Source organism: Chiloscyllium plagiosum, unplaced genomic scaffold, assembly GCF_037043375.1.
Source record: "Chiloscyllium plagiosum isolate Xiang-an unplaced genomic scaffold, Cpla_swu_hap1 HiC_scaffold_16, whole genome shotgun sequence".
Lineage (NCBI taxonomy): Eukaryota > Metazoa > Chordata > Chondrichthyes > Orectolobiformes > Hemiscylliidae > Chiloscyllium > Chiloscyllium plagiosum.
The window spans coordinates 34117153-34144446 of NW_028270154.1; the positions used below are offsets into that span (position 1 = coordinate 34117153).

At 40.0% G+C, this 27294-nt stretch overlaps 1 long non-coding RNA gene across 1 annotated transcript in view; it reads right to left on the minus strand.

Annotated features, from left to right (window-relative positions):
* Positions 1-2506: 2506 nt before the first annotated feature.
* Positions 2507-27294, minus strand: part of LOC122556907 (uncharacterized) — a 47703-nt gene continuing 22915 nt past the window's right edge. The window contains exons 2-4 of the long non-coding RNA XR_006313696.2: positions 15514-15704; positions 10906-11033; positions 2507-2629 (exon numbers count right to left, since the gene is read on the minus strand). This is a non-coding gene — a long non-coding RNA (uncharacterized LOC122556907). The remainder of the gene's footprint in view (positions 2630-10905; positions 11034-15513; positions 15705-27294) is intronic.

Genomic DNA, 27294 nt, shown 5'->3' on the forward strand with positions numbered 1-27294 from the left:
CATGGATTCCAGGACTCTGGTCTGACCATGTTCCTGACTGACCATTGCCAATCCACACACTGGAATCAGATAAACCCCTCGACTGATTGTGAACTGGTTAAAATTACCCTTGACCCCATCAGTGAGGACTGGTCACCTTTAGCTTTCAGACATGGTCATTTTCTTGAAGCACATGCAGTGCGTTTGCTATGCAAGCTGTTGTATGTGTGACAGTGACCCAGCATGGTGCTGTACAGCAACATGTCCACCCCATTAACTATTCAGTGCTCTAATCTGTGGCAAGCTGCCTATCTCTTTGATTATACTGAACAGCAATACAAGCCACAGGGGTTGACATCCTCCAAGTAAGCACAAAATGAATGAGCAGTACAAAGATAAACTAAGTGCCATGAGATGCACCTCGGGTAATTAAATGTGTAGACATGGGATGTGTGTCTCCATGTGCAAAGCAATCTGGCAGAATCATGTAATTCATGTGTCCCTGAGATCCAAAGTGAGGGGCTGAAGTGGTGTGTAAGTTGACTGAAAACAACAAATGCTGGAGATCACTGCAGGTTAGGCAGCATCCATGGACAGAAAGCAAGTTGGTCTGAAGCAGCCATGAAGATGTTGTGACATTGGTTGTTTGGCGATGCCCATTTGTATGGATGAAGGGTGAACAAAACATATACCACAGAGGATGGTAAGGGACATTGTTGTGAAAAAAAAAGTTATCTGAAGGTCCAAAGAAGCAAGAGCCAGCTCCTGCCACCGGGTAAACACAATGAAAGTTAAGTCAGAATTGGCACTGTCTAGGTTCTCAGGGAAGGACAGTAGAATTGGGAGCCACACAGAAATGAAGTAAGTTAAACTAAGAACGAGATGCAAGTACTCAGAATTAAGGTAGTTGCTGCCTATTGGTAAAATTTAGAACTTGTCATTTAAACATTAAGGGCATTTTGCTATAAACCTGAAATCTGATTTTTCCATTCTTACCATATTTTCCCAACTTTCTCACCACTACTCATACTTCTCAAGAAGTGGAAAAGTCTGCCCACTAACTCGGTATAGCACATTGGTTACCTATACCTCCATCTGTAATTATACATTTGAGTTACCTCTAATGCTGTGTCACCTGAGAAAATCACTCAGATTGGTTTCCACGTCTTCCTTCTGAAAGCTGGAAATACTTCGTACCGTCAGGAAATCCATTGTTGTCAATAATAGAGTAGTAGAAACAAAATGCAATACATGATTGGCTCCCACATATGTATCATTATTAGACCAGGGAAAACATCCAAAACTATTTGTTGACTGATACAGTGAATATCCACACTTCTAAATCATTCATTATAATAATAGTCATAGAGATGTACAACATGGAAACAGACCCTTTGGTCCAACCCATCCATGCCGACCAGATATCCCAACCCAATCTAGTCCCACCTCCCAGCACCCGGCCCATATCGCTCCAAACCCTTCCTATTTATATTCCCATCCAAATGCCTTTAAATGTTGCAATTTTACCAGCCTCCACCACTTCCTCTGGCAGCTCATTCCATACACGTACCACCCTCTTCGTGAAAAAGTTGCCCCGTAGGACTCTTTCATATCTTTCCCCTCTCACCCTAAACCTATGCCCTCTAGTTGTGGACTCCCCCATCCCCAGGGAAAAGACTTTGTCTATTTATCCTATCCATAATTTTGTAAACCTCTGTAAGGTTACCCCTCAACCTCCGATGCTGCAGGGGAAACAGCCCCAGCCTGTTCAGCCTCTCCCTATAGCTCAAATCCACCAACCCTGGCAACATCCTTGTAAATCTTTTCTGAACCCTTTCAAGTTTCACAACATCTTTCCGACAGGAAGGAGACCAGAATTGCATGCAATATTCCAATAGTGGTCTAACCAATGTCCTGTACAGCCGCAACATTACCTCCCAACTCCTGTATTCAGTACTCTGACCAATAAAGGAAAGCATACCAAATGCCTTCTTCACTATCCTATCTACCTGCGACTCCACTTTCAAGGAGCTATGAACCTGCACTCCAAGATCTCTTTGTTCAGCAACACTCCCTAGGACCTTACCATTAAGTGTATAAGTCCTGCTAAGATTTGCTTTCCTAAAATGTAGCACCCCGCATTTACCAGAATTAAATTCCATCTGCCATTTCTCAGCCCATTGGCCCAGCTGGTCAGTATCCTGTTGTAATCTGAGGTAAGCCTCTTCGCTATCCACCATACCTCCAATTTTGGTGTCATCTGCAAACTTACTAACTGTACGTCTTATGCTCACATCCAAATCATTAATGTAAATGACAAAAAGTAGTGGACCCAGCACCGATCCTTGTGGCACTCCACTAGTCACAAGCCTCCAGTCTGAAAAACAACCCACCACCACCCTCTTCTACCTTTGAACCAGTTCTGTATCCAAATGGCTAGTTCTCCCTGTATTCCGTGTGATCATAGTTTTTATAAAATCAGCTGGTTACCTCTTGTGGCTGAAGTTGCTTCATGCAGACTGGAGTCGTTCTTACTCCATGTCGGCAGAACTGAATGGCTGTCATCTTCAGATGCTTGTGGCAGAAGTATGGTTCTGATCATTTTGCTGATTTAAAATTCCATTATGTTGTCATATCTTGTACAAGGTACCTTGAGAAGGAGATGTAAATAAACTAAAGATAAAGTTACCGTAGTCCTATCAGACCATAGGGCTAGTCTCTCATTGGAGAGAGACAACTGGTGTTGGTTTAACCTGAGGGTGACCAAATCTCAGGCATTGGGAAAAGCTGAGAAGGAGAATTGTTCATGGTAACCTCAGCTGGTACAAGAAATGAACCTACGTTATATGCAACAATCTACATTGCAAACCAGCTGTGCAGCCAACTGAGTGAAGCCATCTCCCAATTAGCACATTTGGTTTAATGTTCAAATCTTAATTGTTTGTAATATATATGAGTGTTTGAATGACATTAGCAGATAGCCAGAGATGAAACTAGATTTAAGACATCAGACCAGAATTTAACCATTTGTGATAAATATCAAATGGGAAAACCTGTTGTAAGAGATGCTCAAATTAACACAGAAGAAAAAACACACATATTTCTGAAACAGAGGCCCTTTATCAAAAGCCAGTATTTGGCAGGAACAGCAACCTGAAATTACATATATGGATGGTCTATAAGAAACCAAGCAGATGGACAATGTAACACTCTTGAGTGTCTACATCTGTGGGCAGGGAGATTGTGACTGCCTTTGGGGATATGATGAAATTGGGCATATGTGACTAAACTCAGAAAATTCTATGGAGATGGAGACATTTAATGTGAACTGGTCAGACAGCCAGAAAGTGAAATGTTATTACTGTTAGTGTTGCTTGAAAGCTAAAATAAGTGTTCAGATTTTTAACTTTTAAAAGCGTGTTATATGAATATTATCATAACATTGGCTATTATTTCAGTGATTTTTAGTAAGTGCACAAATGTTAATTGTACTTTATGTCTATATTTAAGTTACTGATATTTAAAGTGTGATCTATTGGCTTTGAATCAGGGGTGGCATAGTGGCTCAGTGGTTAGCACTGCTGCCTCACAGCACCAGGGTCCCAGGTTTGATTCCAGCCTCGGGCAACTGTCTGTGCAGAGGTTGCACATTCTCCCTATGTCTGCATGGGTTTCCTTCCACAGTCCAAAGATGTGCAGGTCAGGTGATTTGGCCATGCTAAATTACCTGTAGTGTTTGGTGTGTTAATCAAAGGGAAATGGGTCTGGGCGGGTTAATCTTCCGAGGTTCTTGTAGACTGGTTGGGCCGAAGGGCCTGTTTCCACACAGTAGGGAATCTAATCTAATACAGAGAATACTGCCCGACATGCAAAAGTTTCCTGTACTCCTCTATATCTATGGACTTGCTAGCTTATTATTTCTGTTTCTGTATCATTCATTAAAAATATAACTGCATTGCTAAGATTGTTTCCCGATGGGCAACTGACAGTATGTAACAGCAATAATTAACAGCATTTTTCATTATTTCTTGGCTCTTGACAGAGTACATTTGCAAGTTCCTTTATGCAGGAAGGTATGAAAATCAGTCTGGAACGCTTTAAAATCCAGAAAAAAAAATCATCTTGTCACAATTTTGCGTGGTTTTTCCTCTAGATCAGTCACTAACAGACCAAATGTGACTCACAGGGCTTAAAGGGGTTTTCTTGTCATTCTCCAAAGATATGCTACAGTGGATATTGACATTGGACAGTGTGTGTCAACTCACATTAAAGTCAATTCTTGAGTAGTGTTGTGGCAAATGGAAAATATTCCATCACATTTTATTACATCCCTGACAACCTTGTAAATGGAGGAGTGGTTTTGAAGAATCAGGAGGAGAGTCACTGCTTCAGGAATAGCCAACTAATAAAATTTTGAAAGCAATAATGAAGCATGATCAATGTTATAAGGTAGATGTTGTAGGTTACAGAGAGACATAGATAAGCTGCAGAGCTGGGCTGAGAGGTGGCAAATGGAGTTTAATGTGGACAAGTGTGAGATGATTCACTTTGGTCGGCGTTACCGGAATGCAAAGTACTGGGCTAATGGTAAGATTCTTGGTAGTGTAGATGAGCAGAGAGATCTCGGTGTCCAGGTACACAGATCCTTGAAAGTTGCCACCCAGGTTAACAGGGTTGTTAAGAAGGCATACAGTGTTTTAGCTTTTATTAATTGAGGGATCGAGTTCTGGAACCATGAAGTTATTGCTACAGCTGTACAAAACTCTGGTGCGGCCACACTTGGAGTATTGTGTACAGTTCTGGTCACTGCATTATAAGAAGGATGTGGAAGCTTTGGAAAAGGTGCAGAGGAGATTTACTAGGATGTTGCCTGGTATGGAGGGAAGGTCTTAAGAGGAAAGGCTGGGGGACTTGAGGCTGTTTTCGTTGGAGAGAAGAAGGTTGAGAGATGACTTAATAGAGATATATAAGATCATAGAGGGTTCGATAGGGTGGACAGGGAGAGCCTTTTTCCAAGTATGGTGACGATGAGCATGAGGGGGCATAGCTTTAAGTTGAGGGGTGATAGATATAGGACAGATGTCAGACGTAGTTTCTTTACTCAGAGAGTAGTAAGGGTATGGAATGCTTTGCCTGCAACGGTAGTAGATTCGTCAACTTTAAGTATATTTAAGTCGTCATTGGACAAGCATATGGACGTACATGGAACAGTGTAGGTTAGATGGACTTCAGATTGGTATGACAGGTCGGCGCAACGTCGAGGGCCGAAGGGCCTGTACTGCGCTGTAATGTTCTATGTTCTTAGATCAATGTGGTGTCCAACTTGCATATAGCAAGGTCATATAAAAGTGATTGAGATAAGTATTAACAAACAGTGGAACAGTATGGCCCATCTTTCCCAATATTTTTTAACCTTACAGAGAAATCAACAACTTAGAAGCAGCTGATCAATTATTATAGAAATCATGGCCCCACAAGTATCTGCAGCTTGCCACTCTCATACAATTAATGTGCAAAGCCCAATAATGGGTGTGCCTTGAGATTTTTTTTATTCATTCGTGGGATGTGGGCACCACTGGCTGGGTCAGCAGTTACTGCCCTCGAGAAGGTGGTGAGTCAATAAAGTGTGGAGCTAGTAAAAGCATATTAGGTCAAGCAGCATCAGGGCAGCAGGGGAGTCGACGTTTCTGGTTGGAACCATTTCATCAGGACTCAGAAGGTGGTGTTCAGCTTCCATCTTGAACCACTGCAGTCCATAAGCTGGAGGTTGACTCACAATGCTGTTATGGAGAGAATTCCAGAATTTTGACCCCAAAGGAGAGTGAAGGAACAGTGATATATTTCAAATCAGGATGGTGAGTAGCTTTAGGTGGTGGTGTTCTCATGTATCTTTTGCCCTTGTTCTTCTTGATGGTAGAGGTTATGGATTTGGAAGATGCTGCCTAAGGACCTTTGGTGATTTCTGCAGTGTATCTTGAACATAGTACACACTGCAACTACTGAACTTCAGTGGTAGAGTGGCTGAATAATTGTAGATGTGGTATCAATGAAGTGGATTGTTTTGTCCAAGATGATTGTCAAGCTTCTTCAGTGTTATTGGAGCTGCATTCATCTAGGTAACTGGGGAGTATCCCATTGCATTCCTGACCTTTGCTTTGTTGCTGGTGGACATTGTTTGGGGACTAAGGAGATGAATTATCTGCCGCAGTATTCCCAAACTTGGACATGCAGTCCAGTTCAGTTTCTGGTCAATTGTAATGGGAGATGATAGTAGGGGATTGAGTGATGGTAACACCATTGAATGACATTTGTGTGGTGTGAATAATACTTGACACTTTTCAGCAAAAGCCAGGATATTGTCCACGCCTTGCTGCTTTTGGTAATGTACTAATTCAGTTTTTTGGATTGATGAATGGCACTGAACATGGTAAAATCCCCATTTCTGACCTTATGATGGTTGTAAGGGCATCGATGAAGCAGTTGAAGATGATTGGACTTGCATATTCTCAGGATCCAGTTTGCACCAACAGGCTGGCATAAAACAATTTCTAGACCAATTGCCCTTTATTTGCTTAAGACAAGCTATTTCATTGAGTTAAACTGTGAAGATATTTAGGGATAGATAATTTATTCTCTGTTTCACTTTAGCAGCAAAATATTGATTTGCATTTTGGAACAAAGCAAGTTTCAAATCAATATATTCCCAACTTGTCATGAGTTATATCACACAGGTGAAATGATGTCTGCTAACATAAGATTAACAAGATATGAATTCATAGAATCCCTACCATGCTGAAGCAGGCCATTCGACCCAGTGAGTCCACGCCACCCCTCTGAAAAGCATCCCACTGCCCCCCCCCCCCCCACCACCATATCTCTGCAACCTGTATGGGCAATCCACCTAACCTGCACATCTTTTGGCTGTGGGAGGAAACTGGAGCGCCTGGAGGAAACCAATAGACAGGGAGAAAATGTGTAAACTCCATGTAGACAGACTTCCGAGATTAGAATTGGTTAGGCCGGTGTCTGGTGCTGTGAGGTAGCAGTGCTAACCTCTGAGACACCATGCTACCCTAATTGCATCTAAGAAATCTTGGGAAATTCACAAGGAATTGTTTTAAAGCAATTTTTTGTGGAGAACTGAAAACAAATTTGAGAAAAAAATAATAATATGGAAACACATAGTCTCATCGGAAAGGACATCTGTTTTATCATCTTCTTGTGCAATGATTACAATTAAAATCAGAACGGATATTAGAAGAACTAATCAAATGAGAACTAAGAGATGACCATACTCAGGGAGATAGGATGTTTATTATCTAAATATTAAATAATCATGAGATTATATGTAACTATTCTATCGGAAAACTGTCTCCTGTATCAGCCATTTAATTGAGAAAGGCATAAAAAAATTCTTAAAGCTTTGTAACAACAAAAGGCCTGTAGGTTTTTAAATACTGAAAGAAGTATTATACTGGAATTATTAATCCTTTTGTGTGCCAAGCCCATTTTCTTCTTTTCACTATCATTACATTTGCTATGTAGAATTCTGACACTGGAATATACTAAAATGCAACTTATATTCAAATATGCAGATGTAATGTGTGGAAACATAAACATGGCATTGGTACATAATGTTGAATGACTGTTTGGCTTTCTACTTTCCCAGATATATAGTACCTCTTTTAAGAATGAGACACAGTTTGAAACAGTTGTGAAAAATATATGTATCTTATTATAGGTTCCCATAATGATTTTCTTTGATACAAGACAAGAACTAGCTACCAACCATGTGGTCTATCACTAGTAGGAGAGTGTGATTAAACAGCAGATGCTTTATCTCTTGCAACACACCAGATACCTTCATGAAAAGAATGCTTTGAAAGAATTTAGTTAGATTATCCTGTTTCAAAAGTAGTAAATATGAACTATTGAATCTTAACATGGTATGCCTAATTGTTACACATGAGATCCCCATAACTGAAATTTGTTTTAAAAAGGAACAAATACCAAAATGATTGTTGCATATTGAAGCACATTTAAAAGACCAGTATAGAGAAGTTTAAACCAACACACTGAAATTACCATGTTTTCTCAAGACATTGAAACTAGGCGACTGAATCAGGCATCAAGAAAGTCAGATTTGTTTGTTTTAATTCACACTTGTATGATGAGGGAGATGAAAGTTTTGAAACAACAATGAAGCCAGACTCTGATATACACACAGAACCATATTTCAACAGCTGCTTTAGAACAGCAGAGCAGTGTGAAGAGGGATAGGATGTACATGTATTTGGAAAGGCAAGGACTGATTAGGGATAGTCAACATGGCTTTGTGCGTGGGAAATCATGACTCACAAACTCGATTGAGTTTTTTGATAAAGTAACAAAGAAGATTGATGAGGGCAGAACAGTAGATGTGATCTATAAGGACTTCAATAAGGCGTTCAACAAGGTTCCCCATGGGAGACAGATTAGCAAGGTTAGATCTGGGAGAACTAGCCATTTGGATACAGAACTGGCTCAAAGGTAGAAGGCAGAGGGTGGTGGTGGAGGGTTGTTTTTCAGACTGGAGGCCTGTGACCAGTGAAGTGCCACAAGGATCGGTGCTGGGCCCTCTACTTTTTGTCATTTACATAAATGATTTGGATGCGAGCATAAGAGGTACAGTTAGTAAGTTTGCAGATGACACCAAAATTGAAGGTGTACAGGATAGCGAAGAAGGTTACCTCAGAGTACAACAGGATCCTGACCAGATGGGACAATGGACTGAGAAGTGACAGGTGGAGTTTAATTCAGATCAATGTGAGGTGCTGCATTTTGGGAAAGCAAATCTTAGCAGGACTTATACACTTAACGGTAAGGTCCTATGGAGTGTTGCTTAACAAAGAGACCTTGGAGTGCAGGTTCATAGCTCCTTGAAAGTGGAGTCGCAGGTAGATAGGATAGTGAAGAAGGCATTTGGTATGCTTTCCTTTATTGGTCAGGGTATTGAGTACAGGAGTTGGGAGGTCATGTTGCGGCTGTACAGGACATTGGTTAGGCCACTGTTGGAATATTGCGTGCAATTCTGGTCTCCTTCCTATCGGAAAGATGTTGTGAAACTTGAAAGGGTTCAGAAAAGATTTACAAGGATGTTGCCAGGGTTGGAGGATCTGGGCTACAGGGGGAGGCTGAACTGGCTGGGGCTGTTTTCCCTGGAGCGTCGGAGGCTGAGGGGTGGCCTTATAGAGGTTTACAAAATTATGAGGGGCATGGATAGGATAAATAGGCAAAGTCTTTTATCTGGGGTCGGGAGTCCAAAATTAGAGGGCATAGGTTTAGGGTGAGAGGGGAAAGATATAAAAGAGACCTAAGGGGCAACTTTTTCACATAGAGGGTGGTACGTGTATGGAATGAGCTGCAGAGGATGTGGTGGAGGCTGGTACAATTGCAACATTTAAGAGGCATTTGGATTGGTATATGAATAGAAAGGGTTTGGAGGGATATGGGCCGGGTGCTGGCAGGTGGGACTAGGTTGGGTTGGGATATCTGTTCGGCATGGACAAGTTGGACCGAAGGGTCTGTTTCCATGCTGTACACCTCTATGACTATATGATTGGTAACAGCCAGGACTGAACGACTCTCTTTTTCTGTCTTTTATCATCTTGGAAGATAGTGCTAAATGAATCAGTAAATTGCATAAACAACCATTTACCATGAATTTGAATATAACCACAAACCTCACCATTCTTGAGAATACTGGTCAACAATTAAACAATTACGGTTTGAGGTTAAAAATCTGACTCCTCATGGAAACTAAGCACTTTTAAACTGTGTGACCATGATTGTTCTTGCCTGAACAAAGTATTCTCCCTTTTACAACTTACTACCTGTTTTATGTGAGTGTGTTAAAATCAGAGAAAACTTATAACACAGAAAGAGGCCATTCACCTCTTCATGTCTACACCAGCTGAATAGACTAGCCACCCATTCAAGTCCCAATTTCCAACACCTTGCCCAAAGCATTACAGGTTTCAATATATCAGATGCTGACCAAGGTTTGTGTATAATGAGTTGAGGGATTCCACCTCAATTCCAAATTGAATTCCTGACACCCACTGGGAACAAGGATTTTCTCCAGGTCCCCTTGAATCATTCTACCAATCACCTTAAATCACCTGGAAGTAGACCTCTCTCCCAGAAAAACAGGTCTTCCCCGTCATTCTATTCAAGCCTCTCATTATTTAGTACTTCTCAATTAAGTGACCCTTCAGTATCCAATGTTCTAAAGAAAACAATATTACTCTATAAAGTCTTTGCTCATGGTTTCAATTTTCAATGCCGAGCAACAATCTTATAGGTCCCCTCAGCACTCTGTGGAGCGGTTATGCCCTTCCTGTAACATAGTAACCAGAAATGAACATCCATCAATCCCTTTGTTTTCTGTCACTGAGCCAATTCTGGATTCAACATGTCACATTCCCCTGTATCCACTGGGCTTTAAGTTTTCGGTCCAGTCTGCCATATGAGCCCTTACTAAAATTCATGTGGACAAGATTTACTACACTGCCTTCATCAATCATCCTGCAATTTCCTCATAAAAATCAAATTCTGTTAGTAAAACATGACCTTCCCTTACACATGACCTTCCCTTACCCCTCATTAGTCCATCTCTCAGAACTAATCCTAGTAATTTCTGACCACTGAGGTCAGGCTGATTGGCCTCCCTTTACACCCTTTTTTTTGAATAATGCAACAACATATGTAGCCCCGAAAACAACTGATAAGCTTCAAAAGACAAAATGAACCAACAACTTATTAACTGGCTGCAGCTTCTTTAAGGTTGCAATAAAGCCTAACTTTTCTTAACATAAAGTGTAATAATTAGTTAATGCTAAATTAAAGGAAAATATAGACTTTAGATTAAAAAAAATTACCCCTTACCTCTTTCACTCTCACCAGCTCCTGGGGTGAGTAGTTAATAAAATTCCTCTTTCTTTCACTGAAGAAAATTGTCTCCTTCATTTTGATCTAGTTACCTACATCTTTAATTGAAGTGTGATAGCTGCATGCTAAAAAGAAAAATAATTGTAGCAACCAAACAAATCTCATTCTTAATTTCACTTGAAGAAAAGCTGAATAAATAGTTAAATGTAAAAGTTACACCTACATTGTCATGGTACAATAGCTTGGAATTTAAGCACTTAATGCCATGATAAGGAATAGAATCTGATGAGATACTTAGAAAATTGAGCATCTTTCTCATAAAGAGAGCAAAAATGGGGCAAGTTGTGCAAATGCACACCCAAAGATGGGCAATTCTGATCATGATTTGGACTAACCTTTCACAGCAGAGGACAGGAAACTATAAGCTGGTTAGCCTGACTTTGGTCATTGGTAAGATTTTGGAATCCATCATTAAGGTTCAGCTTTCGGATGATTTGTAAGTGATTGGTAAAATTGGCTGAGTCAGCGTGGCTTTATCAAAGAATGGTCATGCCTGACAAATCAGTTGTGATTCTATGAGGAGGTAACAAACAAGTTAGACAAAAGAGAGCCAGTGGACGTGTTCTATTTGGAAGTTCAGAAGGCCTTTGTCAAGGTGCCACACAGAGGGCTGCTAAATAAGGTAAGAGCCCATGGCATTGGGGAAAAGTATTAGTGTGGATAGAGGATTGGCTGTCTGGCAAAAGGCAGAGATAAAGCAGCCATTTTTAGGATGGCAGCCATTGACTAGTGGAGGTCCACAGACGTCTGTGTTGAGAGCACAACTATTTACATTATACATTAAAAATCTGAATGAAGGAACTGAGAGCATTGTTGCTGTGTTTGCAGATGACGCAAAGGTAGGTGGAGAGACAGGTCGTGTTGTGGAAGTGGGTAAGGACTTGGACAGGCTAGGAGAGTGGGCAAGAAGTGACAGATGGAATACAACGTGGGTAAGTGTGAGGTTGATCACTTTGGTAGAAAGAATAGAGGCGTAGACTATTCTCTAAATTGGGAAAGGCTGAAGCACAAAGGGACATGGAAATTCTAGTTCAGAATTCTCTTAAGGTTAACATGCAGGTTTGGTTGACAGTTAGGAAGGCAAATGTGATGTTAGTATTCATATCAAGAGGGCTAGAATACAAGTACTGCTGAGGCTATATAAGGCTCTGGTCAGACCACATATGGCATATAGTGAGTAATTTTGGGGCTCGTTTCTAAAGAAGGATGTGGTGGCATTGGAGGAGGTTTACAAGAATGATCCTGAGGATGCAGAACTTGTCATATGAGGAGTAGTTCAGGGCTCTGGGTCTGCACATAACAGAGTTTTGAAGGATGAGGGGGTCTTTCATTGAAACTCACAGAATATGAAGAGGCCTGGATAAAGTGGACAGGGAGAAGATGTTTCCACTAGTAGGAGACACTAGGACCTGAAAGCACAGCCTCAGAGTTAAGTTATCAACCTTTCAGAACTGAGATGAGGGGGAACTCTTTCAGCTAGAGAATGGTTAATCTGTGGAACACATCATCACAAAGGGCTATGGAGGCCAAGTTACTGAGTGTATTTTAGACAAAGATAGGTTCTTGTTTGGTAAGGGGATCAAGGGTTACAGGGAGAAGAGAATCTCGATTAGAGTGGGGCTGGAGAAGCACAGCAGGTCAGGCACCATCTGAGGAGCAGGAAAATTGACGTTTCGGCCAAAAGCCCTTCATCAAGAAGAAGGGCTTATGCCCGAAACGTCGATTCTCCTGTTCCCTGGATGCTGCCTGACCTGCTGCGCTTTTCCAGCAACACATTTCCAGCTCTGATCTCCAGCATCTGCAGACCTCACTTTCCCTTCATCAAGAATGAAGGCAGGGAGTCTCCAGGGTGGAGAGATAAATAGGAGGGGGTGGGGCTAGGGAGAAGGTAGCAAAGAGTATAATAGGTGGATGGGGGTGGGAATGAAGATGATAGGTCAGAGAGGAGGGTGGGAGAAGGCAGCAAAGAGTACAATGGGTGGGTGGCAGTGGGGATGAAGGTGATAGGTCAGAGAGGAGGGTGGAGCGGCTGGGTGGGAAGGAAGGTTAGCAGGTAGGACAGGTCATGAGGATGGTGCTGAGTTGGAAGGTTGGAACTGGGGTAAGGTGGGGGGAGGGGAAATGAGGAAACTGGTGAAGTCAACATTGATGCCCTTGGTTTGAAGTGTTCCGAGGCAGAAGATGAGGCATTCTTCCTCCAGTCGTCAGGTGGTGATGGAGCAGTGGTGGAGGAGGCCCAGGACCTGCATGTCCTCGGCAGAGTGGGAGGGGGAAATTGAAATGTTTGGCCACTGGGGGTGGGATTGATTGGTGTGGGTGTCCTGAAATGTTCCCTAAAGCGGTCTGCGAGAAGGCGTCCAGTCTCCCCAATATAGAGGAGACCACATCGGGAGCAACGGATATAATAGATGACATTGGTGAATGTGCAGGTGAAACTTTGATGGATGTGGAAGGCTCCGTTGGGGCATTGGATGGAGGTGAGGGGGGAGGTGTGGGTGCAGGTTTTGCAATTCCTGCGGTGGCAGGGGAAGGTGCCAGGAGGGAAGGGTGGGCTCTTGGGGGGGCGTGGACCTGTGGGCCGTGGGTTGTTGAGGGAATGGTGTTTGCGGAAAGCGGAAAGGGGTGGGGAGGGAAACATATCCCTGGTGGTGGGGTCCGTTTAGAGGTGGTGGAAATGTCGGCCGATGATGCGGTTTATGCGAAGGTTGGTAAGGTGGAAGGTGAGCACCAGGGGCGTTCTGTCCTTGTTGCGGTTGGAGGGGTGGGGTTTGAGGGTGGAGGTGTGACATGTGGATGAGATGCATTGGAGGGCATCTTCAACCATGTGAGAAGGGAAATTTCGGTCTTTAAAAAGGAGGCCATCTGGTGTGTTCTGTCGTGGAACTGGTCCTCCTGGGTGCAGATTCGACGGAGGCTGAGGAATTGGGAATACGGGATAGCGTTTTTGCAGGAGGTAGGATGGGAAGAGGAGTAGTCCAGGTAGCTGTGTGAGTCAGTGGGTTTGTAAAAAATGTCAGTGTCAAGTCAGTCGTCATCGATGGAGATGAAGAGGTCCAGGAAGGGGAGAGAGGTGTCAGGGATGGACCATGTAAATTTAAGGTTTGGGTGGAATTTGTTGGTGAAGTTGATGAACTGCTCAACCTCCTCGCGGAAGTACTAGTGGCGACGATGCAGTCATCAAAGTAGCAGAGGAAGAGGTGGGGAGTGATGCCGGTGTAACTATGGAAGATGGACTGTTCTACGTAGCCGACAAAGAGACAGGCATAGCTATGGCCCATATGGGTTCCCATGACTACCCCTTTGGTCTGGAGAAAGTGGGAGGATTCGAAGGAGAAATTGTTAAGGGTGAGGACCAATTCAGCCAAATGAATGAGAGTGTCAGTGGAAGGGTACTGTTGGGGATGTCGGGAGATGTAAAAACGGAGGGTTGGAGGCCCTGGTCATGGTGGATGGAGGTGTAGAGGGAGAGTTACAGGGAGAAGGCAGGAAATTGAGATTGAGAAATATATCAGCTATGATTGAATGGAGGAGCAGACTTGATGGGCCGAATGGCTCAATTCCCCCTACTATATTGCTAATAGTCCTATCATTTGGTGAATGGAAAGAATGGTTTCGATAGGTGAAAGGAATAGTTGCAATGGTTTATTCCTCCTCACATGAACTATTTCCATCTTGGTTTGATTATTCTATAGTTAGCAATAATATTGGTATGGCTGGCAATGAAAAAAGTAGCTTTGCCAGTTGAGAAGAAATGGTATGTGGAGGCTGGCAGCAGAAAGTGTTTTACTGAGAGTTTTACTATATTGCAATAGCCCTACTGTTTTCTCACTGATGTAATAGCAAGCACATAATGTTAACTATCATTAACATCACAAACTTTATTTTCCAAAAGGATCACAAATGGAAGGTGAAGCCTTTTAGAGATATATGGATGAATGAAAATACTTGAAAACTATGATTCCATTCAGAGATTTAGATAATAAAGCACATGATCTTCATTTTCTCAGTTTATGATATTATATAATCCCTCAAACAGAACACACCCACCCTAGTTATTGACACCCAATCCCTATTATGATTTATGGAGCTGTTTAGTTTTGTACTGTAAAATTAAGTATGGTCTACTATTACCAAATGGATTTCTCATTCTACAGGGGTTATCATGACAAACATCAACAGAGAGGACGTTTCATTTCATTATGCAAAATGAAGATCTGAACAATCAAATTTGTAATGTCATTACTGCAAGATTACAAGAAATTCATCTGTGGTGGATTTTTGAAAAGTAATCGGGATGTATATTTTGTTATAGTTATGTTACTCTCTATAATAAACATTTAATTAGGTAATGAAATATAATATTCCTCATAATTGATTACATTGAATTTTTTGTAGCTTTTAACAAAGACAGAGTTATTATTCCATTCTCAATTGTTTCTACATTTTGCAAGAGGACATGAAATGCAAAGATCTTGAAGGTCTCCTCTGTGCATTATGTGCAGTGAAATTCTGAACATTTCTTAAATAAGACATGTATATTCTCACCTAACATACAAAGGAGATGATTCACCTTCTTTTGCAGTTAGCTCCTATCGTTAGTTCAGTGATATCCAGGACAGCACATCCTATCTCTTGGCAATGTTTCTTTTGCGTTTTGCATGTATAATATTGTTGTCTTTTCTGATGAGATATGAAGCAAACTGGCTTCGTCCCACAATCTTCATCTGCTGTGCACACTTAAATAGAAATGAAATTAGGTCACCTCTCTGTAGCTTATATTCAGAGTACTATAATGCTTTAGCAGGCAATCCCTGAAGAAAAAGATTACCAGCTTTTTAAAAGTCCTTCCCAGGTTTCAGGATCATTCCTTCCCTCTGAAGCACTTGCTTTCAAAGCCTACGTTGTCTAAACTCAGCTTCACATAGGTATCTCCTTATTTTGCAGCAAATCACATTGTACAAATTGCTTGTACTTGCATTAGAAACAAAATAACGGACTTCAGTTATCTTTTTTAATTGCTCTCGCAGATAAAACAAAGAAATTCAGATTACTTTGATTATTTCAATATGTCTTTGTAACATTAATCTTTTAAATCCTAAATTTAAGAACCAGAAGTTTCAAATTGCCAACATTTTGTGAGATTCTTTCTGCATTTTGCAGAACTCGTCATTACTGAAAACAAAAGCTATTCAGAACTAAAACTTGAAAATTCACTTGATTTTGACAGATCTTCTGGACAATGGAACTAGGAAACACAGAATCCTGGATGTTCTTAGCTTCTCCAGCAGTGCCAGGCATCACTAGATTCTCAAACTCATAAATGTAGTTGTAACATTCTGTTAACATTGTAATAGATTGGAAAATCTACCTTTGCTTAAATTGGTTCTTGACCTTAATTTTACAGGTGTAACGTTGTCAGTCTTTACAAAAAAATAAGAATTTAGGCAATGAGGAATACTTAATATAAGATATTTTAGAGTTAAAGTCTTAAATATATGTATTCAATTATTCTTCCACATGCTCATTTATAGCCTTATTTTAACAACCTACTGTGTTAGATTATGGATTTGGAGCTGAATCTTAGCTGACTAATCATTTTGTACAAAAGATCATCCAGTGGTGAAGATTATTCTAGATTATTCATAAAGGAGAATATAGCATAAATTAGGACCTATAAAAGACATTTACAGCAAAGACAATAATAGGCAACAAAAAAGGCAAACTTTTTAAATGAGTATGCTATACCCTTTGCAAGACATCCAGTACAAAAACGCAAGAAAAACACTTTTTGGTGTACGGAACCCAAAAACAAATCAAATGGCGGAACCTAATAGATTTAATATTCATTTCTAAACATGGTAATCAAGCAAATAGTAGGTCAAATATCCAAGACAATGAAATTACAGCTGCATTAGTCATTTTCCAAGCATTGGATAAATATCATTCCTACTATTTTAAGAAAAACTGAAGGAAGAAAACCAATTATTGACCTTAATACAAAAACAATGTGGCTGCTACAAATTTGAAATAAAAAAAACTCAAAATATTCAGCAGATCAGTAGAGTCTATGCAAAGAATAATAGAGTTGATGTTGAAACTCCTATTTATAACGCAAGGCCATCAACTTGAAGCACTCACTCTTTTCTCTCACCATAGATACTGATAGTCCTTCTACTACTAACATTTTCTATATTTTATTAATTATAGTCCTTTCAGTTTAACATCAGTGAGGGAAGCTGCTGGAAAATTGGTCAAGACTGAATTAATCAAAAAGGCACCGTAAATCTGTAGAAGGTAAATTATTTATGTATAATTTACGTTTTCAGAAGCCTTATTATTAGATAGTGAATTGTCTATGACAATTGTCTATGTGGACTTCCAGAAGGTAATTGATAAATTTTATCGAAGAGATTATTACCAAATGAGAATAAATGAAGTTGAGGTTCACATCAGCCATGTTTAACCAGATGGTGGTATAGGCTCAAGGGACAGAATAGAGTGAACCTCTTTCTAACTATTTTAAAAGCGTATTGTACTTCAGGAACATGGGATGGTAACATGATTCAGCTCCTTACAGCAGAAAATTTAAAAGTAGTTGTTCCCTTTTTTAAAAAGGAAATGCATTATAGTTCTTTTGTTTTAATCCTCTTTCTGATTGTCTCCTTCCAGCATTTTCAATTTTCATTTCAGATTTTAGCAACCAAATCTTTTTTTTAGTGCCCACCACTTAGTTCATTTCACTTCCTCCTGCCTTTCTTAAAATAATAGGAATGATACATGTATACAAGCTGACCTCAGTTCTAGCTCTGTAGAAATAGCAAGGATCAGCATGTTTCTCAGTCGTCTTGTTGATTCAAAGTTCATTAGCAATCAAACAGGTTTCCAAATAGTGATTTGGCAGTACAAAAACTGAGTATTGCTGAAATATACATATAATTGCAAAATACATATGCACTATAAATGAGGGTGGCATGGTGGGCTCAGTGGTTAGCACTGCTGCCTCACAGTACTAGAGACACGGGTTTGATTCCAGCCTGTGTCTGTGTGGGATTCCTCCAGGTGCTCCAGTTTCCTCCCACAATCCAAAGATGTGCAGGTCAGGTGAATTGGTCATGCTAAATTGCCCAGTGTTGGGTACTGGATGTAGGTTTGCTCACTGAGCTGGAAGTTTCATTTTCAGATGTTTTGTCACCATCTTCAGTGAGCCTCTAGATGAAGCACTGCTGATGATTCCTGCTTTCTATTTATATGTTTGGGTTTCTTTTAGTTGGTGATGTCATTTCCTGTGATTATGTCATTTCCCATGGTGATGATCATCAGCAATGCTTTGTCCGGAGGCTCACTGAAGATGTTACCTAGTATGGTGACAAAACATCTGAAAATGAAACTTCCAGCTCAGCGAGCAAACCTACATCCAGAACCTCAACCTGAGCTACAAATCTTCTCAAAACTCACTAGTGTTAGATACATTAGTCAGGGGTAAATGTAGGAGAATGGGTCTGGGTGGGTTACTCTTTAGAGTGTTAGAGTGGGCTTGTTGGGCTGAAGGGGCTGTTTCCAAACTGTAGGGAATCTAATCTAATCTAATCTAAATGTTGGTTTGCCCATTTAATATTCTTGTGAATTGTCCTGATGAGTTTAAGACAAAAAGCTTCAACAAAACATATCTTTTCTTTAGCAATATTCAGATAATAAGAAATGGTCCTGCACTGAACTTGCTAATAATCTGATATCTTTTTGGGTCATAAAGGGATCTTTTATGATTACTATATTGAGTGGAAATTCAGTCTTACGTATCTCTAATAGTAATCTCCACCTTCAAACATGGAGTCTTACTAACACCAAATGATATTGTGTGTTCTGTTTCACTAAGTTCTGAAAGATTTTCTTTTAACAGTATGTACACATGAATTATGGGGCAGGTAACTTGTATCAAAACTTTGTAAAATTAAAATTTTCTGCAGTAGTTAGTAATAATTTTTGTCAACCTATATGCACATTCTAGGCAGGTTACTTGTATCAAAATGTAAAATTACATTTTCTGCAGTAGTTAGTATTATATTAGTCAACTTATGTGCACATTTTATGACACACCTCCTGGTTAGGTGGAGCTCCAAACCAGACCTTCTAGTCAAGAAGTGGAGACACTACATTGTGCCACAAGAACTAAATTATCTGCTGTAAACTGTCACAAGCTCAGGGACTGCTTAACTCCCTGTTGCTGTTAATTGTTTTTAAGGTTAGTTTGCTCAGTTGGCTGGAAGGCTGATTTAATAATGCAGTGACATCAACAGCACACCAAGTGAGGTTACCATGAAGGTCCCATTTTCTTAACCTTGTCCCTTGTCTACATTGACCCTCAGATTAAAGTACCACCTGTCACCTCTCTCTAATGAGAGAACAGACCTCTGGGACTATGGCAACTTTACCGTTTACCTGTTAATTGGGTGTACTGCAGTGCAGTGTTTAGACAGGTGTCCAATCCAATATTACTGAAGATAACATTGACATTTATTCAGGCCATGAAATGAAACAACAAGTTTATATTGTGTTTGCTTTTCTTCCACTCCATACAAATTCTTAATAAAATAATTCAACTTGTTAGGTAATAAAACATTTTATCTATAAAAAAGCTATGAACTTTCGATTTAAAAAAAATAAACTTGGATTAATATGTTCCATTTTTTACAAGAGAGAATCAGATCTGTTGGAAGAATGTGATGTTGGAAATCTATTCCTGTTTGGAAGAAAAGACAAAATATACATTTAATTAGTGTATGAAGACCCAGGAATGATACCAGTCTTCCCCTTTGGTGATCAGCACATAACAATCAAACACTCTTCAACATACACAGAGTTGCAGTAACATGAAATTCTTCACAGCTGATAAAAGTAACTTACCAAAAGTTCTTGCTGATTTACATACCATAAGGTGGTATTCCACAACGTGAAATGACTTTTAGGTTTCAAATTAGAGTCATAGATTCATTTACTGTACAGAAACAGGATCTTCAGCTCACCACGTCTTTGTCAAACAATAATCACCAAACTGGTATCTACATGCACTTGATCTACAGCCTACTATGCCCCAGCATTTTAAGAACTCATCCAGATGCTTTATAAATGTTGTGAGAATTGAATTACAAATTGTCTCCACAAAGAAAATAGGTTGATTAAGTCACTTAATATTGGAAAGATAAAAATTGATGAAATATGAGATTAGCATTCAATTAAACAAATGAAGAAAGGCTTGCATTTATGTCGTGCTTTTCTTGACAACAGGACTTTTCAAAGCACTTTATAAGCAGTGAAATAGCTTTTGATGTGTAATCATTGAGCTAAAGTTGGAAATTACGAAGAAATAAAATAAAAGTAAAAATATAGTATTTAAAAGATTATTCAAGATATTTCTGCAAAGTGAAATACTTGTGTCAATAGCTTTGTTGCTGCTATCTCCCTGTGGCATCTCTCCTGAGATGTTGACTTGCACTGATGTAATCTCTTCACTTTCTGCCTTGATAGAATTTCGATTTAAAGTATTCTCCCCCGACAACCAGCCTGAGCTCGCAGCAAATATTTGCAGCTATCCTCTACCTTCATGTTTACTGTAGATTTCAATGAAATTATTGAAACTACAGATATTAGTTGTTCAGCCGTAATGATCCTGTGTACCCAACTGCAGCAATCCAGGTTCAGTTACACAGCCTGTTTCTGGTTTAAAAAAAAGATTGGTTGGTCATATCATGGTATTTCCACTTCACCTGTTTTAAGGATGGAGATGTAACTGACCTGTATCTCTCTGCCCCTTTGAAGTTTGTGGCACCTGTCCACTTGATAATCAATCCTGCTTCTTTCACAGACAACAACAGCAGTAGCTTCTCTCCAACTGCATCATGTTAATTGCTGCATAAAAGTCAAAACTAAGCAAACTATACCAACAATCTTCCCTATAAGATTCAGTGTTTTGGCGAATGGTGAAATGGTTCACATTTTCTACTTTGTACAATTGCTCTTTTTTTCTCTCTGGAAGCATTCTTCTTCCATTCTTTTATTCCTTATTATTCCATTTTCTCTTCCTTTTCTTAATGCAATTATTGATTGAATGAAGTTGGATAAACAGTTGGCCTGCAGAATTTCATCTGAGTGATTAAGCTTTTTTGTAACAAACTGTGCACTCCGGTCCTAAAAGTCCAATACTTTGGAATAAAAGTGGTATCTTTCTGCCACAGTGGATCGGAACTTGGGGTGCCATCTGATATGCTGGAGCTAAGTCATTCTAAAATACATGCTAAATTTCAGTGCAAGTAGCTCCTACCAGCTATGGAAATAACAGGGCACTGAGTGTAAAAGCATTGTCACAGAACTTGTTCCATTTACATCAGAATTAAACCAGACACAAGTTGAGTTTGAACAAAAGAACATATGTTGCCTGTTTGGGTGTCAAAGTAGTTGATGTCATAGACTTTAGGTCTGTTATTTTAGTGGTATTCTTGGAAGAGGTTGGGTGCTCTTTGGATAGCTAATGCAATACTGTTCAAATGTTGTGATGAACTTCAGTAAGAATTTAGGCTCTTCGTCCAATGGAAGCTGTCTGAAACCATTGTGATAATTGAGTTTGAAGAAAAAGGTGCTCTTGCTAGCCTCATCAAAGTTTCCTCCACTGATACCATAGAGTGGATTCTCTTTCTTTTGCTTTATTTAGTTCCATAAAGTCCCCACAACCTTTTCATTTTGGAGCTTGTATCACACCAGAACAAGGATTCGCTGGCTTGTTCACAGGTGAAGTATTGCATCTTTTTCAGACATGGGTTTGGGTAAATTCAGGTGTAAATAGGCAAATTGGCTTGGCGTCTGCTCTCAGCTTTAGGTGGCAAACTGTCTTTAGCTCCCCTGGGTCACAAAACAACTTTGGGAATTACTTCTGAATCCATCATGTTTATTGTTACTATCCACTTCATTGACCTTGTACATAGGTTTAAGGCTGTGTAAGTTTTCTTGCTCAATAAAAAAAAAAATTGTGACTTGTAAAAAAAAATTGCGGCATGGTGGCACAGTGGTTAGCACTGCTGCCTCACAGCGCCTGAGACCCGGGTTCAATTCCCGACTCAGGCGACTGACTGTGTGGAGTTTGCACATTCTCCCCGTGTCTGCGTGGGTTTCCTCCGGGTGCTCCGGTTTCCTCCCACAGTCACAAAGATGTGCGGGTCAGGTGAATTGGCCATGCTAAATTGCCCGTAGTGTTAGGTTAAAGGGGTAAATGTAGGGGTATGGGTGGGTTGCGCTTCGGCGGGTCGGTGTGGACTTGTTGGGCCGAAGGGCCTGTTTCCACACTGTAAGTAATCTAATCTAAAATCACATTACTCTGAGCTTATATTGCATTCTCAGTCAACTAGCCTTTTACTTTTAGTTGAATAACTCTTGTCTGTGAAATTGAATGATAGTTGGTTGGAATATTTCATGAATCAGCTATTTTGTTATATGTGAAAGGGCTGATATATCTGCCACAATGCCAAGTTTAAAGTTTGTACTTATTATTTTTATGTCAGCACTTTAATATTTCCCTTTTGATTCTTCTTTTTGTCCTAGTTATTTCAATGATATCTGGTTCTTCAACATCTTGAAAAGTACTCATTCTTAAGGGGTTTTTCTTCTGCTTTTAGTTAAAATCTGTTTGCAATGGTAGGCTTTTAAAATTGTCAGTCTTTCCATAGGTATATTTTGCACTTTTAGCAAAACTATCTTTTCATTGATGCAACCTTTTTCTACCACAGCTAGAGCTTTGCTTTATAGCATCACCACTCTTTCTCTGTACTTTCTTGGCTTTGCCTTTGGTACACTTGTACTCTTGTGCCTGACATTTTGTACTATATTGAATGATTTTCCCCCTCCGACTAATTGCACAGCTTTTCTAATCTCAAATCTTCTGTGGCCCGTTAGAAATCGAAAAGGATTCTTTCTAAAACTCTGGACATGATCTCTAATCACATGAGATGTTAATGTTTTGTGTTCGTAGTTACCTGCTAAGTATAGTTCATTGATAAATGAATTGATGTTCGCTCTGACCTTATACTTCCAATTATTAAATCTTGCTTGTTGTGATTATATTTCATCAAATATTGAAGTCCATATTGAAAACTCTGACAACTTTGTCATAAATGTGGTTTCTTCATTTATCCCCATCTCACTAAAACATCATCTACAATGCTGCTGATGATATACAGCAAAATATTGACATGGACTTTATTTAAATTAGTTCCTAATTTTGAACCGTGACTATATTTAATAAATCATTTGCACCAGTTATCACCACCACCTTCTCAGTGGCAACTAGGGATGGGCAACAAATGTTTGCTCAGCCAGAGACATCCACATTCCTTGAATGATTTTTTTAAAAATGCTGGATGCTTGTCTGGCTCTGGGCTGTTCTTTAATGATTCTCTCAATACTTGGTCCTGCAGCTGGATCTGTTATTCACTGTTACCATCTGTCGTTATGGCCTTGGGAGAGGCTGGTGTTCTGCATCAATGAGAGAGGTTTCTGGAGTCTAAAATCTTTTTAAGATTACTGTTTATCCAGTATTATATGAAATCCGACCTTTTCTGGTCCAACCTACATGTGACTCCAGTCTGACAGGAAGTATAGATGTACAAAGGAACCCTTGGTGATTTTGTCAATAAGACACCAAAGGCTAACATGCAAAGGAGCAATTAAGAAGTCTAAGTTTTTAAAATTCATTCATGGGATCACTAGGTAGGCAAATATATAAGGTGAGCAAACAAGAAACAGAGAATAAGAAATAGATCATTTTCAGGTTGGAAAGATGTGATGGGTGGTTGCCACATGGATCTATATTAGGGCCTCAACTCTTTACATTTTATATAGATGACTTAGATGATGGGAGCAAACATATATTGTTAAATTTGCTGATGACATAAAGTTGGATGGGAAAGTAAGTTGTGAAGTGAAATATGAGGAGGTTACAAAGGAATAAAGATATTTACTTGAGTGGGCAGGGACTTAGAAAATAGAGTATATGAAATTGTCCATTTTGGCTGGAAAAATTTTAAAAATCTAAATGGTGTGAAATAGCAAAGTTCTGACATGCAGAGGAATCTAGCTGTCCTTGTATATGAATTGTAATTCACATGCTCAAGCAGCGACATCAGAAAAGGAAATATCTCCTAGGTGACTGCTGTCACTCTCCATTCATAATATTGTTTATCTCATGTGCACATTGTAGTCATGAAAGCATTGTGATTTAATTACCGCTTTTAATTATTGAAAGAAACTTATGTTATTTCGTCCCTAACCATTACTATAAGATCAATAGGTGCGAGAATCTAAATACAGTATTTTCTCTTACTATCATGTACGTGAACAATAAGTTTAACAACAAGTTTGTGGCTGTAATGGTGAGAAAAAGTCAAAGATACTAGGACTGAATTTCCACCACAATTATACCTGGAGAATAATATTTTTTTCTGACACTCTGGATAAGGTTAAGCTTTAGCCATTCTTACTTGAAACAATAAGGCTCAATCAGCTCCGATAAAGAATTGCTTAGTTCCTGGGCACAAACTAATGTTGCCAACTCTGGCTGGACATATTACAGGAGATGTGATCACCTACCTTCAACTTTTGCAGAAAGATTTTTCATTCTTCCTTAGGTTAGGATTCTGGGTAATCCAAGATGGAGGATGGGAAAAATTTCTGGCTGTAACAGCTGCTCTTTTAGATGTTGGAGGTGATTTACTCGAATTCCAGGAGTAGCAATTACTCTTTTATATGCTGTTGCATTCTTTTGGAAATTTTGGAGAAAAATAAAGTCAGGGGAAGAGAGAGAGAGAGAAAAAAACTCACATCACTAACTAACACAGCAATGAACCTGCACAGTTACTGCCTTTGCTGTTTGAATTCATATATCGCTGGTCATCGGAATGCGTCTGGGAAAATTAACGAACAGTTTGTGCAGGAGTCTTCTGTGGCAATCCTCATTTCAAACAAGTATGCTATTTTGGAAAATGTAGGGTATGATGGATTCTCAGGGGAACATAGCATGAACAGTCAAGTTTCTGGTATTGAGACTGGTTCGAATGAAATGAGGAATATGTCTGGTTCCAAGAGATCGATTGTGTTAGGGGACTCTCTAGCCTGAGATACAGAACCCCGGGAGGTAGTGAGGAAAAAGATTAATCTGAGACTGGTACAGTTGAGAACAGAAGCGAGTCAGTCAGGGCAGGCAGGGACAAAGCAGAGAATAAAGTAGGACTGATAAATTAAATTTATTTATTTCAATGCAAGGGAACTAACAGGGGAAGGCAGATGAACTCAGGGCATGGTTAGGAACATGGGACTGGGATATCATACCAATTACAGAAACGTGGCTCAGGAATGGGCAGGACTGGCAGCTTAATGTTCCAGGATACAAATGCTACAGGAAAGATGGAAAGGGAGGCAAGAGAGGAGGGGGAGTGGCATTTTTGATAAGGGAGGAGGGGGAGTGGCATTGCAGCTGTGCTGAGGGAGGATATTCCTGGAAATACATTCAGGAAAGCTATTTGGGTGGGACTGAGAAATAAGAAAGGAACGATCATCTTATTGGGATTGTATTATAGACCCCCTAATAGTCAGAGGGAAATTGAGAAACAAACTTGTAAGGAGATCTCAGTTATCTGTAAGAATAATAGGATAGTTATGGTAGGGGATATGAACTTTCCAACATAGACTGGGACTCCTATAGTGTTAAGGGGTTTAGATGGAAAGGAATTTATTAAGCACGTACAAGAAAATTTTCTGATTCAGTACGTGGATGTGTCTACTAGAGAAGGTGCAAAACTTCACCTACTCTTGGGAAATAAGGCAGGGCAGGTGACTGAGGTGTCAGTGGGGGAGCACTTTGGGGCCAGCGACCATAGTTCTATTAGTTTTAAAATAGTGATGGAAAAAAATAGACCAGATCTAAAAGTTGAAGTTCTAAGTTGGAGAAAGCCCAATTTTGATGGTATTAGGCAAGAACTTTCATCAAAAGCTGATTGGGGGCAGAGGTTCGTAGGTAAAGGGACGGCTGGAAAATGGGAAGACTTCAGAAATGAGATAATGAGAGTCCAGAGAAAGTATATTCCTATTAGAATTAAAGGAAAGGCTGGTAGGTATAGGGAATGTTGGATGACTAAAGAAATTGAGGGTTTGGTTAAGCAAAAGAAGGAAGCATATGTCAGGTATAGACAAGATCGATCGAGTGAATCCTTATGAGTATAAAGGCAATAGTTTGTACTTAAGAGGGAAATCAGGAGGGCAAAAAGGGGACATGAGATAGCTTTGGCAAATAGATTTAAAGAGAATCCAAAGGGTTTCTACAAATACATTAAGGACAAAAGGGTAACTAAGGAGAGAATAGGGCCGCTCAAAGATCAGTAAGGCGGCCTTTGTGTGGAGCCGCAGGAGATAGGGGAGATACTAAGCGAGTATTTTGCATCTGTGTTTACTGTGGAAAAGGACATGGAAGATATAGAATGCAGGGACATAGATAGTGACATGTTGAAAAAAAATGTCCATATTACAGAGGAGGAAGTGCTGGATGTCTTGAAATGCATAAAAGTGGATAAATCCCCAGGACCTGATCAGGTGCACCCTAGAGCTCTGTGGGAAGCTAGGGAAGTGATTGCTGGGCCTCTTACTAGGGTATTTGTGTCACCGATAGTCACAGGTGAGGTGCCAGAAGATTGGAGGTTGGCTAACGTGGTGCCACTGTTTAAGAAAGGTGGTAAGGACAAGCCAGGGAACTATAGACCAGCGAGCCTGATGTCAGTGGTGGGCACGTTGTTGAAGGGAATCCTGAGGGTCAGGATGTACATGTATTTGGAAAGGCAAGGACTGATTTGGGATAGTCAACTTGGCTTTGTGTGTGGAAATCATGTCTCACAAACTTGATTGAGTTTTGTGAAGAAGAAACAAAGAGGACTGATGAGGGCAGAGCAGTATATGTGAGCTGTCTCCTTTCCTCTGCTGGGAAATGCCTCAGCAGCAACAGAAACTACATTGGGGGATCAGTCACTAGTGTGACTATAGTCACTATAGTTCCCTAGTGTGTTACCAACCCTCAATATCCCAGTCTGTCACCTACAGAACAGGAAAATTCTGTAAATTTACGTAAATCCTTCAATGAATGCATTAAGGAGATCGGAATTGAAAAAGTGCTGGAGAAACTAAGTAGGTCTGGTAGCATCTGTAGACAGAGAAACAGAGTTAGGTTTTTGAGCCCAAAATGACTCTTCCTCAGAATTCTGAAGTTGAAGTGATAATGTTTTCTTAATTGGAATGGATAGT